The following is a 14,190-nucleotide window of genomic DNA, read 5'->3' on the forward strand; positions in this document are numbered from 1 at the left end:
GGCCCTGTAGTTACCTTAATTACTTTTAGAAGAGAATCCGAAGTGCAACTATTGGTATCCTATTTTCATCAATGCTCAATCAACCGCGTTCAGCTGAGTCTTAGCAATTATCATTCATCATCACCGTAACAACAAAAGAGGAATATAGATAACTGTCCGTATGAAAAGATTCCACAAAAAAAACGGCACTCGAATACGTAGTGCTGCAATTGAAATTTAGTGACATGAGTTAACCCTAACCAAGTACGACACTTCTAATTAACGGCAACTCCAGCTATCTAATAGCCCCACACTCTGCTCTCAGGCCCTCTAGAATGTCTCGACTACGTTCCAACTATTTGCTTCTTCTTTCTACTCATCTTTGTCTCTGGAATCTTTCCGCAAAAGGCTTCCACTCTTGACAACTGGTTAACAGCTTTTCCATCCCGTACCTCCGATTCATCATTTATTTTAGGTGAATCTCTCCTGTCTTTAGCTTCCATCCGTTTAACATGAAAGACAAAATCCAGTTCTTCGTACCTCTCTTGACAGGATAAAGGACCATTATTCCCCGGCTACTTTGGCAACGATCATCACATTTTGACTGATAGTCATAAACATTTTGCCCATATCGTAATGTTTGATTTTCGCCTTTCAGTTCCACTATTTCTCATGTTATTTGTCCTAGCTTTGTTACGAATGAGATTTCACGTCCGACAGCTCCATATTATCAACTACATCCAGCATTTCAGGAACTACCGACTTTGCTAAAAGAGTTTCATCATTATCATCAGATTTTATCTTCTCCGATTCATTTGGTTCTTTATTCACAGTTTCTGTATCATCTCCTGACTGAAACTCTGTTGGTGTCAATCTCACTATGTGAGCTTTTGGGAAACCTGTAGGTAGATACTGAGCCTTTCTGATATGTTTCCATATAGCTCCCTACTTGTCCAATGCTATCGTTTATTTCTACCTCATAGTCATTAATTCTGTCAAGTATTCCTCACTTGCACTTTCCTCTAATTTCGCGCTGGCCTCTCCTCACCGAAGTTAATTTAGATCTGTTTTTGCTACTACGTGCTGCCATACGTTTAATACTGATGCTAGACAAGAACAAAACCGATTACTTGTATACAGACTGCTCAAACTGTACTGCACTAAAGCTACGCAATATACCTCACTGCATTTACTTAGATGTGGGGCCCATAGTGGTATTATAATCGATGCTTCCAGCTGGAGATGACACAACAATCAATGCTTTTCACCTGTGAGCATGCAACAGTCGATACCTCCAGCTTATAAAGATATTTCTGTGAATGTCGACAGCTGGTAAAGATGTGACAGTCAATGCTTTTAGCTGAAGAAGATGAAGTTCTATAAGCTTATTCCAATCCTGGGAGGGTCGCCACCTGAAATGTCTTACCACAGAGATTTCACAGCATTATGTAAAGGCGCAATGTGCCCTCAAGCAGAATTCACGCACTCTTGCCATTGATCATTGCACAGGTCAATTTATATGATCTGATACTCTATGAATGTAATTGGAAACTTTCACTGGCGGAACTAGATTAGTTATCTGCACTGATACATACCAAATCAATATAAATAATTGTCATACGCCATTATTTGATCCATGAGGCGTGATTAAACTGCTCACAACTCGTAAGTTGTAGCAACCTAAATTACTTTCAGGAAGATTCTGAGGCACAACCACTAGAATGCACTACGCTCACAACAGGTCCTTGCACCAATTTCAACTGGCAATGGAGGAGCATTTTTGCAAAAGTTAATGACTGCTCAGTGGTTCGAAATTTAGATCCTTGTAGTCACAAATCAACCTTTTTGCAATGCAGGATCTGTTGAAACATTTATCTCAAAAGTCGATATTCACTATTGTTATTGCTTCAAATGGCTCTGAGCACTGTGGAACTCAAATGCTGTGGTCATCAGTCCCCTAGAACGTAGAACTACTTAAACCTAACTAACCTAAGGACATCACACACATCCATGCCCGAGGCAGGATTCGAACCTGCGACTGTAGCAGTCGCACTGTTCCGGACTGCGCGCCTAGAACCGCGAGACCACCGCGGCCGGCTATTGTTATTGGGTGTTGAAAACTACGACTGTTTGCAAAAAGGATATTTGTTCTCAGCCATTTAAAACAGAAGTTAACAATTGCAAAGTGTGCTTTGGTTCTGAGAGAATTGAAGGGACAATTTCAATGTAGTATGTCATTGTCAGTGGCAGTGTGAGATTTTTTTCTCTAAACAAGGAACATAAGCAGTAGGCAAGTACTTTCCACCAGAACCAGCAATAGAAAAAAAATAGTGCTTCACACAATAACATTCACTCCTGATTTTTCTTCATTTCGAGCCAGCTTTTTCAGGAGAAGGGACATCAAGCAAGAAGCTAAAAGGAAGAATATTGTTTCGATAAAATACAGCATAAGGGGAAAAGGTGGCCAGAGGGTACTTCACGCAACAAAGTTCTACGCAATCCTGTGGGAGGAAAATCCAAATGTGTTTAAAGGATGTTTCGATAAGTAATAGAATCGGCCTTAGCCAAACTTCTTTGTATGTGAAGTAGTCTATTCAAGACATGTTTGGCTATAACGTTTGTGCATTATAATTATTTTCAAGCACAAACAAGTGAAAGGATTGTTTTCATACTCCGCATGAAACAGAAAGACTGAAGGAATGTAACCAAATTAAATTCATTCATTTTCAGACAAAATTAAAATACAATAATGATGTGTGATGTGGAAACTAATGGCCTTCAGGGAATAAAACTAAAAATTTAATAAGTTGGTGTATAACTTTCATATTCGTGGTCACAGATAAAAACCTATGAGAGAGTTTGGTAGAGTGGATAAAGAAACCAGAAAAAGGAAGACTTCCATTCCAAGATGAAATTCTCACCCTGTAGACTTTCTTTCATCGACTGAATATCATAAAGTGTCGGAACAACGTGGCATTGTGAAGATACTAAATAAAGATTCAGAAACGTAGGATCTCAAGTCCAGTGGGCTAAAACTCCCACGATCTAAGAGGCCTTTCAAAATAACTGCTCGGCGAAGGAAAGGCTTATGAAAAATCTAAGAGGAAGGTATTGTTGTCAGTACCGGATACTTATAATGAAAGTTCTATAGAGGTTGAAGTACGTTAATCTAGCAATTGCAGCCAAGAAATGAGGAAAGCAACCACTTCGCAAAAGAAGAACATGGTTAGCACGGATCGGAAGAAAGTATGTTTTAAGACTTATGAGACATTTTAACGTACCGGTAAAGGTATAATACTAAGTATTTCAGTGCATTACAGCATTGTATTTCTATGTAAAATGAACAATACAGTAGTTTTTTTGTAATTACTGTTAAAGATAAAAAACAATTGGAAGTAATGTGTTTTAATGTGTATGCTAACAAAACTTTTAGCTTCCATCTTTGCGTTTATCAAATTTTGAAAATAAATTAAGAAACTTTGTCTCCTCATTCTAAATAAATAATAAAAATTTTAAAAGTCGAACACTCTATTGGAATCGGGCCCATATAAGCTGTGTAAATGCTAATTTAACTCGTTTGTGCTATTAATATTTCGGTAATATATTTTAAAAAAGGATTTCCTAAGAAATCTACCGTTTGGCATTTATCGAGGTTTGAAGAACAACGATTCTCACTTAGCAATAGTGGTTGGTAATTTCCTGAACAACAATTCTAGAACGCTGTTCAAAGTTAGCATGTATAAGATCTCATGAAAAACACCAGACATACATTTGCAGTGCAATAAATGAAATTTATTTGCCATGACTAATCCCTAGCTACGTCTGTCACTTTTAATTAACACCACCTTCAGCTAGCTAAAGGCTCCACTCTCCGGTCGGAGATCTCTTTTGATCGGACAACTCCACATTCGCTTATCCACAAGATCCGCTGAAAAAATACATGTTAGTATCCAAGTAGAAATTTGTAGCGGTGCACACGCAATCTCTTTCGAAAGTCTTGTAAGATTTTCGTACCGGAAACGTAACCTTGTTACTCACGGTGGGCCGGCCGCGGTGGTCTCGCGGTTCTAGGCGCGCAGTCCGGAACCCTGAGACTGCTACGGTCGCAGGTTCGAATCCTGCCTCGGGCATGGATGTGTGTGATGTCCTTAGGTTAGTTAGGTTTAAGTAGTTCTAAGTTCTAGGGGACTGATGACCACAGCAGTTGAGTCCCATAGTGCTCAGAGCCATTTGAACCATTTTTTGAACTCACGGTGGATCACTAACTCCAGAGCTCCGAAATGCCCACCACTTTAAAGTACAAACTCCATGCCAGAGGCCCACGACTTCCCACGCCAATCTCCCAAGGACGTCTGGCCGACCTCCCCCGTTTCAGAACCTCCAAACTGCCCAAGGAAATTATTCAATGTTAAGGCCTTCCAGTCAGAATTAGAAGCTTCTCAGTGGTCATTTCCTGCTCCTTCGTGCAGCACTTCTGCAAGGTGGCGCTTCCTCGAAGGACATTAAAAACTTTTTCTGTAATTGATGCTGAAAACAATGAGCGCCACTAAGGAAATGCTCGCCCTTAAAATTCATCTTGTAGGAAATGGTCGCTCTTAAAATCAGCCTCTTAGGCTTCAGTCATAGCTCATCCAGGAGGATTTGTGGAAAACATCGGTCATCAGCTCCAGGTTGAAGCAAAGCTCCTTTTCTCAGTAACGCCACCCTGTTGTAGAAAACGGTGAAAGGTCCTCACCAATGGGTGGGCACACAGGCATGGCCAGGAAATGAGATTTTACAACATGGATAAGACGAATCTAGTGTTGTTTATATTAAGGGGCTGAAGAACATTGTAATCAGAGGCATGTTCTTGACGTTTAGTAAGAGGTTCGTTTTTATGAGACCGGTTGTTACCCCAATGCATTGTTACCCCAGCGCCCCGCACCTAACTTGAAGGATCAGGAAAGCATTATATTCTCTCAACAGCTACTGCAATCCAAAATTTTGTCAAAATAAGGATATACAAAAGCATAATGAGACCAGTATTAATGTATGTTGCAGAAATATGGAGAACAGATAAGTGTACAGAGAGAAAGATAAAGGTTTTCGGAAATAAAATCCCGAGGAAAATGTTTGGACCAGTTTATGAGGAACGAGAATGGCGAGTCAGGAAAGTGAATAAGTAAGTACGTTGTAATCACACTGTTCGAAACGAGCAGGCTAACATCCATCATACTACACACATGGTGTAACAAAAAGATACCGTCAAACTTTCGGGAAACATACCTCAAACGTAGGGGAAGAAAATGTGTCGTATGACATGGACCCAGAGACGTTTTATTTCCATGTTAGATCTCGGTTTCTGCAACATGATAAGTTTCTCCGTTGAGCTTGCATGGAAAAACACGGTCTCTAAGAGCCACCAACAATGCCGGCCGAAATAATAACAAAAATTAATGCTGATGACGTAGTGCACAATTTCATGAGGGTTTTCGGCTGTCCATACGCGCAGACTGTGAAGCTCTGCAATCGGATCATGTTAAAATGCAGCCTCAATAGTGAACAGCAAATTTCCACTAATGTGAGGGTTGATGCATTGTTCAATGAATCATTCGCAGAAGTGTACTTGCTCCTGATATTGCCAGCAAACGCTGTACCAAGTACGGATACAGCAGGTTCTCATGCAGATAGATTATTCCATAGCCTGCACGATTCTTTAACATCAGTCTTTAAGATTCTTATCTGCTTGGCGACCAAGAAGATTTCCTTGATACTACGATAATTTCATACGAAGTTTATATAGCAATTTTCAGCATGGCATTGCAGCCGACATATTTATACAATAAGGTCGTAACTTCTACGCAAAATTCTTTTAAACGCAGACACAAAATCACGCTAATATGCACACACTCGTAAAACAACACATCCCACTCTCGATCCATGGCATAATCGCAATGTCACAAAGCACATATTTCTTTCATGAGGCGAACCAAAAATCAGGGGTGGAGATACGTACGGAAATAAAAATAGAAGTCAGTCGATGAAACTACATTTGCGATGTGTGTTAATTCTGTTTTATCCTTTCCTTTACTACTCATTCTATATTCATTAATAACAATACTGATGCAACGGAAAAGCATTTAAGAATTACTTATTTGAAATAACCTTCCAAGTCTAGACAGATAAATCTTAACCATCTCGACTAAGATCTTACCAAAGTAATGACTATCATAGCCTCTGCTGACGGGTTCATTAGAGACCACATAACTTACAGCGGTAATGAGAGTTTTGCTAAGGAAAGAATTACTTTAGAAACAGACCTGGAGGTCCCTGAACTCAAAGATTTTTTAAGCGAAGGAGGATGCACGCTCTCACTGAAAATACCACTTCTGGCCCGTCATAACTCGGTAAACGACTGACTTGGAACAGCACAGTTACGACTGGTTTATGGCTATTTTTATGTACAGCCAGTTGCAGAAGAAATCTCGGGGAGAATTAATTTACCGTTTGAGCAATTGCCAACTAAAGTTAACACTAAGTTAAAATTACCATAAAAGGTGGAAGCGAGAAACTATTACAGTGATAATAAGTAAATTGGAAAATAGCACGTTGAAATATGATCACAAGTGTCTTATATTTCGTTATCATATTGTTTAAATTTTCTTGGAAAAGAACTTTCAATGATAACAGTGATACACACTCTTGTGCCCGACGCGTTGTGAACATTAACTGTGTAGCACCATACATCGTGATATACTGCAGTCATAAGCCTAGCAACAACATAAGCTACGGTGGCGGAAAAGGAAAACGTTACAATGTGAACCTCCTGCCCGACATTTATCAAACTTTGTGGAGATTATCGTCATATTATGAGTATTGAATGATTTTGTTAATTATTAGTTTATTCATCGCCAGAGTGTTTACAAAATGATATCGAACATATTTTCTTAATGAAAAATGACAGTTTTTACAGATTTAAGTAATTCGTGCAGACAGTAATATTGTCTCCTGTGCGTCGATATTAATATTTCGTGTTATTGATTTCGATATATCGTGTATAGCAGTTTTTATACAAGTTGCAAGTTGGTTCATAGTTCATTTAAAAAATTCCTTTCACAAATCATTACCTCACTGGTCAGTGTCCACACTACACACAACTTATACTACACTACACTACACTGGAAACGCACACACACACACACACACACACACACACATACACTACTATTCTGGGTCAGTGCCCACACTACACATAACTTATACTACACTACACTACACTACACTGCACACACACACACACACACACACACACACACACACACACACACACACACACACACACATACACTCCTATTTTGCTGCAAAAACTACCATTCACTGCAGAATGTCCTCATTACATCGAAACCGTCATCGGTGTAAAGAAAGAGCGATAATGTTAACTCCAATGAAAAAACATCTACGTCAAGCAATTTTTTCAGCAACAAATTACACGACCTGAGAACATCTCTTGTGTCCAAATCACTGTGCTTAAATAAACTGTCATGCACATACCTATTACAAACATTTCAGACACGAGAAATAACATTAGCGAATACAGTCTTTTAAGCGATTAGCTCACATGACGGAAAGATGCAATCATTTTATGTTCGATAGCAACGTGCTATAATTCAAGAGGACATTATTGTTTTGTACAATATTGCAAGTCCCATTTTACCAGTGCGATGCTATATCACACTGGTGTTTAAAAAACAAATCGTGAGAGCCTTTCTTGTAATAGAACCTCCTTTAAGATTTTACCATGTGTCTCTCTCTTCTGTTACATCCAAACCAATTACCATCTGCTTGCTTAGTTTTTACATTTTTGATGCATAACTCATCTCTACCGACATGTCTGTAAAGTTTCTATCAGAGAGCATATTCTTGTGTTATAGATTTGTAAGCAATTTGATCATCACATCCTGCTTCACATGATGTAACCAGGAAGAAGCACTGTCATTTCTAAGTTCCACAACAAGCTATAAATAGACTTTATAATAAGCGATTGTGAAGTTTGGAATAACGCAGGACTTGGCAGTAACACCTATTTTTAAACACGCAACCATGATGATGATAATAAAAACAGTTATGATTCCATGAGAATAGATACAGGCAATTTCTAATATTTTTATGAGGAAAATTGGTGTAGTTTTGAGAGAACTATCAGCAACCAAACGTTAACCAGAGATACCACTCCTTGCAATAGGAACTCCTAAAATATTTTACGGCACCTCTTTCTTTCGATGTATCAAAACAACAAATACCGCCTGTAACTGACATCGAGCATATTACATATACACATATCACTCGACTGGTCCACATGGGCAGTGATCGAAGTTTCTTGTACAAATCTGTTGACTGTACTGGAGGAAGATCACATACAACAGACCACCAACCACAAGAGAGGGTTTCTGTATTTGTCCTTTGTAAGCAATTTAACACATAGTGTTACCGGCTGTAACACATCCAAGCAGTGTACGACTACAGCTTTGTGTACCACCATACACTTTGCTTTTTTACCATGCCTCCGAGGACTACGTGAGCTGCCAAGCTGGCATTAACACATTTCGATCCTTTGGCTCGCACAGAAAGCTTAACATTGCGTGGTGTAAAATATACATGTCCCATAACAGTCATGTTGGTAGAAATAAAACATAGAGGCAATGTTTCTCACTGAGAAAAATATGGAAGACACTGCAACATATGGAATCTGGAAGAGTTTGCAGTACATTGCAGAGCATTTCCAACAGCTATTCAAAGGCATTATGTAGTAGATATAAAAGAGGTACTGTTATCTTATTGGTAAAAAATATTAAAGTATGTGGAGGGCATATCAGGACATGGGAACAGGATGACTCTGCAGCATTGAGGAACGCTCCCAAACAACCGTCTGAAGGTGTGACCTTTACATTTAGTCCCATGCTCCACAGTGACAAGTAACAGATATATAGTGTTTCGCCAAGTCTCCCACCTTCTGAACGAAGTGGTGTCAGTCAATCATTGTGCGTTAATATACTGCATACCAGTGGAGGAATGGGATGGGAAATACACTGTTGATATGGGGCGATAATATTCACCGCTGTTGACAGCATGATCAATTTTATCAGTTATCTGTTATTTCAATGCCAGCCAATGACACTGCAGATTGCTTCATAATTTCTATGTCATGGCTAAATCATCTCTCCACTACTCTGGAAGTACCACATGCTAAATTTCGAATGGAGATATATGATGGTGCTGTGTGTCCATTCTGCCATGTACACCGAAGTATAACAGTTGTTTCATAATTTAAGTGTGAGACAATGACATATCAGAATGCTTCCCATTTTCTGTATCATCACTAAATCGCCCCTCCACTACTGTGCAGATAGCATCATATGCTAGATTGTGAGTGCAACTGATGACTGTGCAATACATCTATTCGGCCATATACACCAAAGTATAGCAAACAGAGTTCTATACTGATTTTATTGTTACTATTGGCCATCTTTCCCTGTGTGGCTGGGCGTCAGAGTATTCTCACATTTGTAGGATAAAGTGGAAGACTGACAGATCTCTCCCACATTGTCCTTGATCAATCCTCCCTGTAACGCCACTCTTACCCATGACACCTATGCAAAAGCACAAGAGCTTTCCAGATGCATTCGTGTCAAGGAGGGTAGCTACTCTTATTGTTGTACTGTAGGCATGAAAGTATTGCAGTGATATAACAGATGGTTAAGAAGAAACATGTGGTTTATCTATGATGGAAGTTCCGACAGGTGGAGTTTGAAACATTTCACATAATCCACCGAGCTATCAATTCATAAGGGTTATTCCACTGTCTAGAATCAGTGCAAGGAAGCTACTGACATGAGAGAAATGACCATATAGCATAAATACACACTCTGATGGTTACACAGTTCTACACCTAAAAATGCTATAATGTTAAAGCCATAAATTTTCTGAAGGAATAGTCATGCAGAATGCAATGCCGTGCAGTGCTCCTAATACTCTAATACAGGATATATTTGTCCAACATGAGACACACAACCACTCTGCAAGTTTCCTACACTCGCCACTACAGTTAAAAACTTTAAAATAATAAAAATACTTCCTCTTACACAGTTATGGTGTCCTAGGAAGGCATCGTCAGTGTATATCCACCACTCGAGCTGCTTATAAACCAACCAGAACAAAGTCTAGACTGCTGATATGTCTCTGAGGAATGTAATTGATTTATTTATATGTCTTTTTAAGTTGGAAACATATGTACCCTCAGTCACCCTTTCCACATCATTCTTGCTTATCATTAGCAGCAGTAGTAATAGTATCAGTTTTGACAGGTGCTGCTATGTCTCATTAGGAAATAGAGCAAATAAAAACTAACAAGAATATTTTTTTGACAGCTGATACATTCAGTTAACACCCATTCCGTGTTGCTCGAAAATGCACACAAAGAAGCAGCAAGTTCGTATGGGAGAGTAAGCACTACAATCAGTAGCCAAAGGAGATGTAACCATCTTCTCGTTGTTTTCAGTAGCATTTCCACAGTTCTGGTGGTATTCCTCTTGCTGTGAGGTAGTTTTGCTCATGTGTAGAATAACATAATAATTTCGCCTTAACACCACATCTCTTGAGTACACCCCCTTTACACTATTCAAGGTGATAAATATGAAATCAATCCACTCTCCTACCGGGCACTGTAGGGAATAGCTTGTGCCTGATAAATGCATTGATTCTTCTTGTTAATACTTAAGGAATAACATTGTTTGTAAGGACCAGCCTTGATTCTGATGAATTCTTCTCGGGTTATCAGCTGAGTGGTGGCGTCGTCTTGACGCAACATTTCAATGCGGCTCATACCCATCATTTTCTGGCGAAGATTCCGTAGTATCTACATACTCCCACAAGTGCGAGAACACAGTTATGGATTGGGATCCAAACGTTTTGCCTGCTTTAATATGGCGCTTCCGTGTGTACCCACAGCTCACCTCAGTTCACCGCATTTCGTGGTACTTTTTATTTTAATTCTATGTATTCTTAGTCAATGTAAGTAATTTTGCAAGCTTTTTCACCATTTTAGTTGTATCATCATATTTCCCATCAATTTGTCACGATTATACCACATTTTCTTTGATTTTTAATGATGTGTCGTTTCTAATATTTTTTGATATTTTTCCGAATGTTCATATTGCCAGCATACCCATGCACTGTTTGATTTTATACGATGATATTTGCATGTCCTTTACACCAGCCTACTAAAAATTTTAGGAACTGCCCCCTTCCCAATGATCTACATGAATACATGTTGGATAGGATCTTAATGAGAAGTATGGTAAGACTCACATCACACCTAGATTGGACTCAAAACGTGGTTCAGACTGGAAACTCGTTGTCTGGGAGCAAATCCATGCGCTGCTACGGCACATCAGACAACTCGTCTGCTCACTCATGTAGCAATGCACTTGATGGAAACTCAAAGTCCATCACAGTTCTACATGTTAGTCTTCCACTCTATTGTGTAGGTATCTGCAACAGGGAATTGACATGTGTACAAAGTTGATTTCTGCTGATGCTCTGATTTCGTTTTTCCAGTGTATGCTCTTATTACTTACCCAATTAGCCTCACCTGTTTCGTTTACAGCATTTAACTCTGATTGTCCCCACAGCCATGTCAGGACACCTACAGACTGTAGATTACAAGTACTTTTTTGGTCCTTATAATAAGTTATTCGTTAGTTGACAGTATGTCTGCTGCAATTACCATGTGAGAACATACGTATCCCCATCAAAGTAATTTATAGATGAACAGTTAGAAAGTTATGCATGTGAACTGCAACCATCTGCCACTGACAGGTCTACATACATACACATATGCATGCATATTACTAATCACGAAGTCTCGATTTCAACGACTTGTACAGTCCTTCATGGGTATTTCTCTTAAGCTGCAGACTCATCCTATTTCCATATACTGCAATGCAAGCCACCTGTTTTTATTTTTCATTTCTACTTTTTCACCAATAAGACAACAGTACCTCTTTTTATTTCTGCTAACTGACGCATGTTGCGAATGGTACCTACCGGTGATCATCCGGCACAGAACAGTACTCACATATGTGACTGGAAAATAAGGAAACAATGTTCTTCGAAATAAAACACTGTGACATCCACTATCCCATCGCTGTGCAAGATGAGATTAACGGCATAGGTCATCACCTTCAGATAGCTTTGGACCTGCACAACAATGTTGCAAACTCTTCCATTTTCCATAAGTTGCAATGTATTCCACATTTTTTTCAATGGGAAACGTTGCCTCTATGTTTTATTTTTATCAACCTGTGTGTTGTGGAAACTGCATAGTTTACACCATGTGATGTTCAGGTATCTGTGAGGGCCAAAGGATCGAAATGTGTTAATGTCGGTTTAGGAGCTCACACAGACGTCAAGGTCATGGCAGAAAAGCAAAGTGTATGTCAGTGTATAAAGCTGTAGCCGTACACTACTTGGATATGTCACAGCTGGAAAAACAATGTATTACACTTCTTATAAAGGGCCAATACAGCAACCTTCGCTTGTGATTGATAGTCTGCTGGATAAGGTCTTCCTCCAGCACAAAACTTTATGCAGATCTATGCAAGCAACTTCAAGCACAGGCCACATGCTCCAGTGTTGCAATATGTGTATATGTAATATGTTCGCTGTCAGCACGCAGATAGTCTTTAATTTTTCGATATATCGAAAGAAAGATATGCTGAAATATTTTACAGGAGGTTCTATTACAAGGATTAGTTTAACTGGTTATTGTATGGATGCAGATAGTACTCACAAAACTATATCGACTTTGTTGATAAAACTAATAGAAATTGGCTGTATCTATTCTTGTGGAATCATTACTGTTTTTATTATCGTGATTGTGTGTTTAAAAATTGATGTTACTGCAAGTCTTGTGTTATTTCATACTTAATAAACTCTTATTATAATGTAGACAGCACTTGATTCATAGCTCATTGTGGAACCTAGAAATGATAGTTTTTCCAGACATGTGAGTACGTTGTATGAAACGGGCTATGATGATCCATTGACAAACCCAGAATACGTTAATCTGCTGTATGATAGAAACCTTACAGACATGGCGGTAGAGGTGATTTATGCATAAAAAATGTCGAATGTAAGAATGCAGATGGTAACTGGTTTTGATGTAAAAGAAGAGAGAGACACATGGTAAAATCTTATAGGGAGTTCTACACTCCTGGAAATTGAAATAAGAACACCGTGAATTCATTGTCCCATTAAGGGGAAACTTTATTGACACATTCTTGGGGTCAGATACATCACATGATCACACTGACAGAACCACAGGCACATAGACACAGGCAACAGAGCATGCACTATGTCGGCACTAGTACAGTGTATATCCACCTTTCGCAGCAATGCAGGCTGCTATTCTCCCATGGAGACGATCGTAGAGATGCTCGATGTAGTCCTGAGGAACGGCTTACCATGCCATTTCCACCTGGCGCCTCAGTTGGACAGGCGTTCGTGCTGGACGTGCAGACCGCGTGAGACGACGCTTCATCCAGTCCCAAACATGCTCAATGGGGGACAGATCCGGAGATCTTGCTGGCCAGGGTAGTTGACTTACACCTTCTAGAGCACGTTGGGTGGCACGGAATACATGCGGACGTGCATTGTCCTGTTGGAACAGCAAGTTCCCTTGCCGGTCTAGGAATGGTAGAACGATGGGTTCGATGACGGTTTGGATGTACCGTGCACTATTCAGTGTCGCCTCGACGATCATCAGAAGTGTACGGCCAGTGTAGGAGATCGCTCCCCACACCATGATGCCGGGTGTTGGCCCTGTGTGCCTCGGTCGTATGCAGTCCTGATTGTGGCGCTCACCTGCACGGCGCCAAACACGCATACGACCATCATTGGCACCAAGGCAGAAGCGACTCTCATCGCTGAAGACGACACGTCTCCATTCGTCCCTCCATTCACGCCTGTCGCGACACCACTGGAGGTGGGCTGCAAGATGTTGGGGCGTGAGCGGAAGACGGCCTAACGGTGTGCGGGACCGTAGCCCAGCTTCATGGAGACGGTTGCGAATGGTCGTCGCCGATACCCCAGGAGCAACAGTGTCCCTAATTTGCTGGGAAGTGGCGGTGCGGTCCCCTACGGCACTGCGTAGGATCCTACGGTCTTGGCGTGCAT

Source organism: Schistocerca gregaria, chromosome 5 (genome assembly GCF_023897955.1).
Source record: "Schistocerca gregaria isolate iqSchGreg1 chromosome 5, iqSchGreg1.2, whole genome shotgun sequence".
Classification (NCBI taxonomy): domain Eukaryota; kingdom Metazoa; phylum Arthropoda; class Insecta; order Orthoptera; family Acrididae; genus Schistocerca; species Schistocerca gregaria.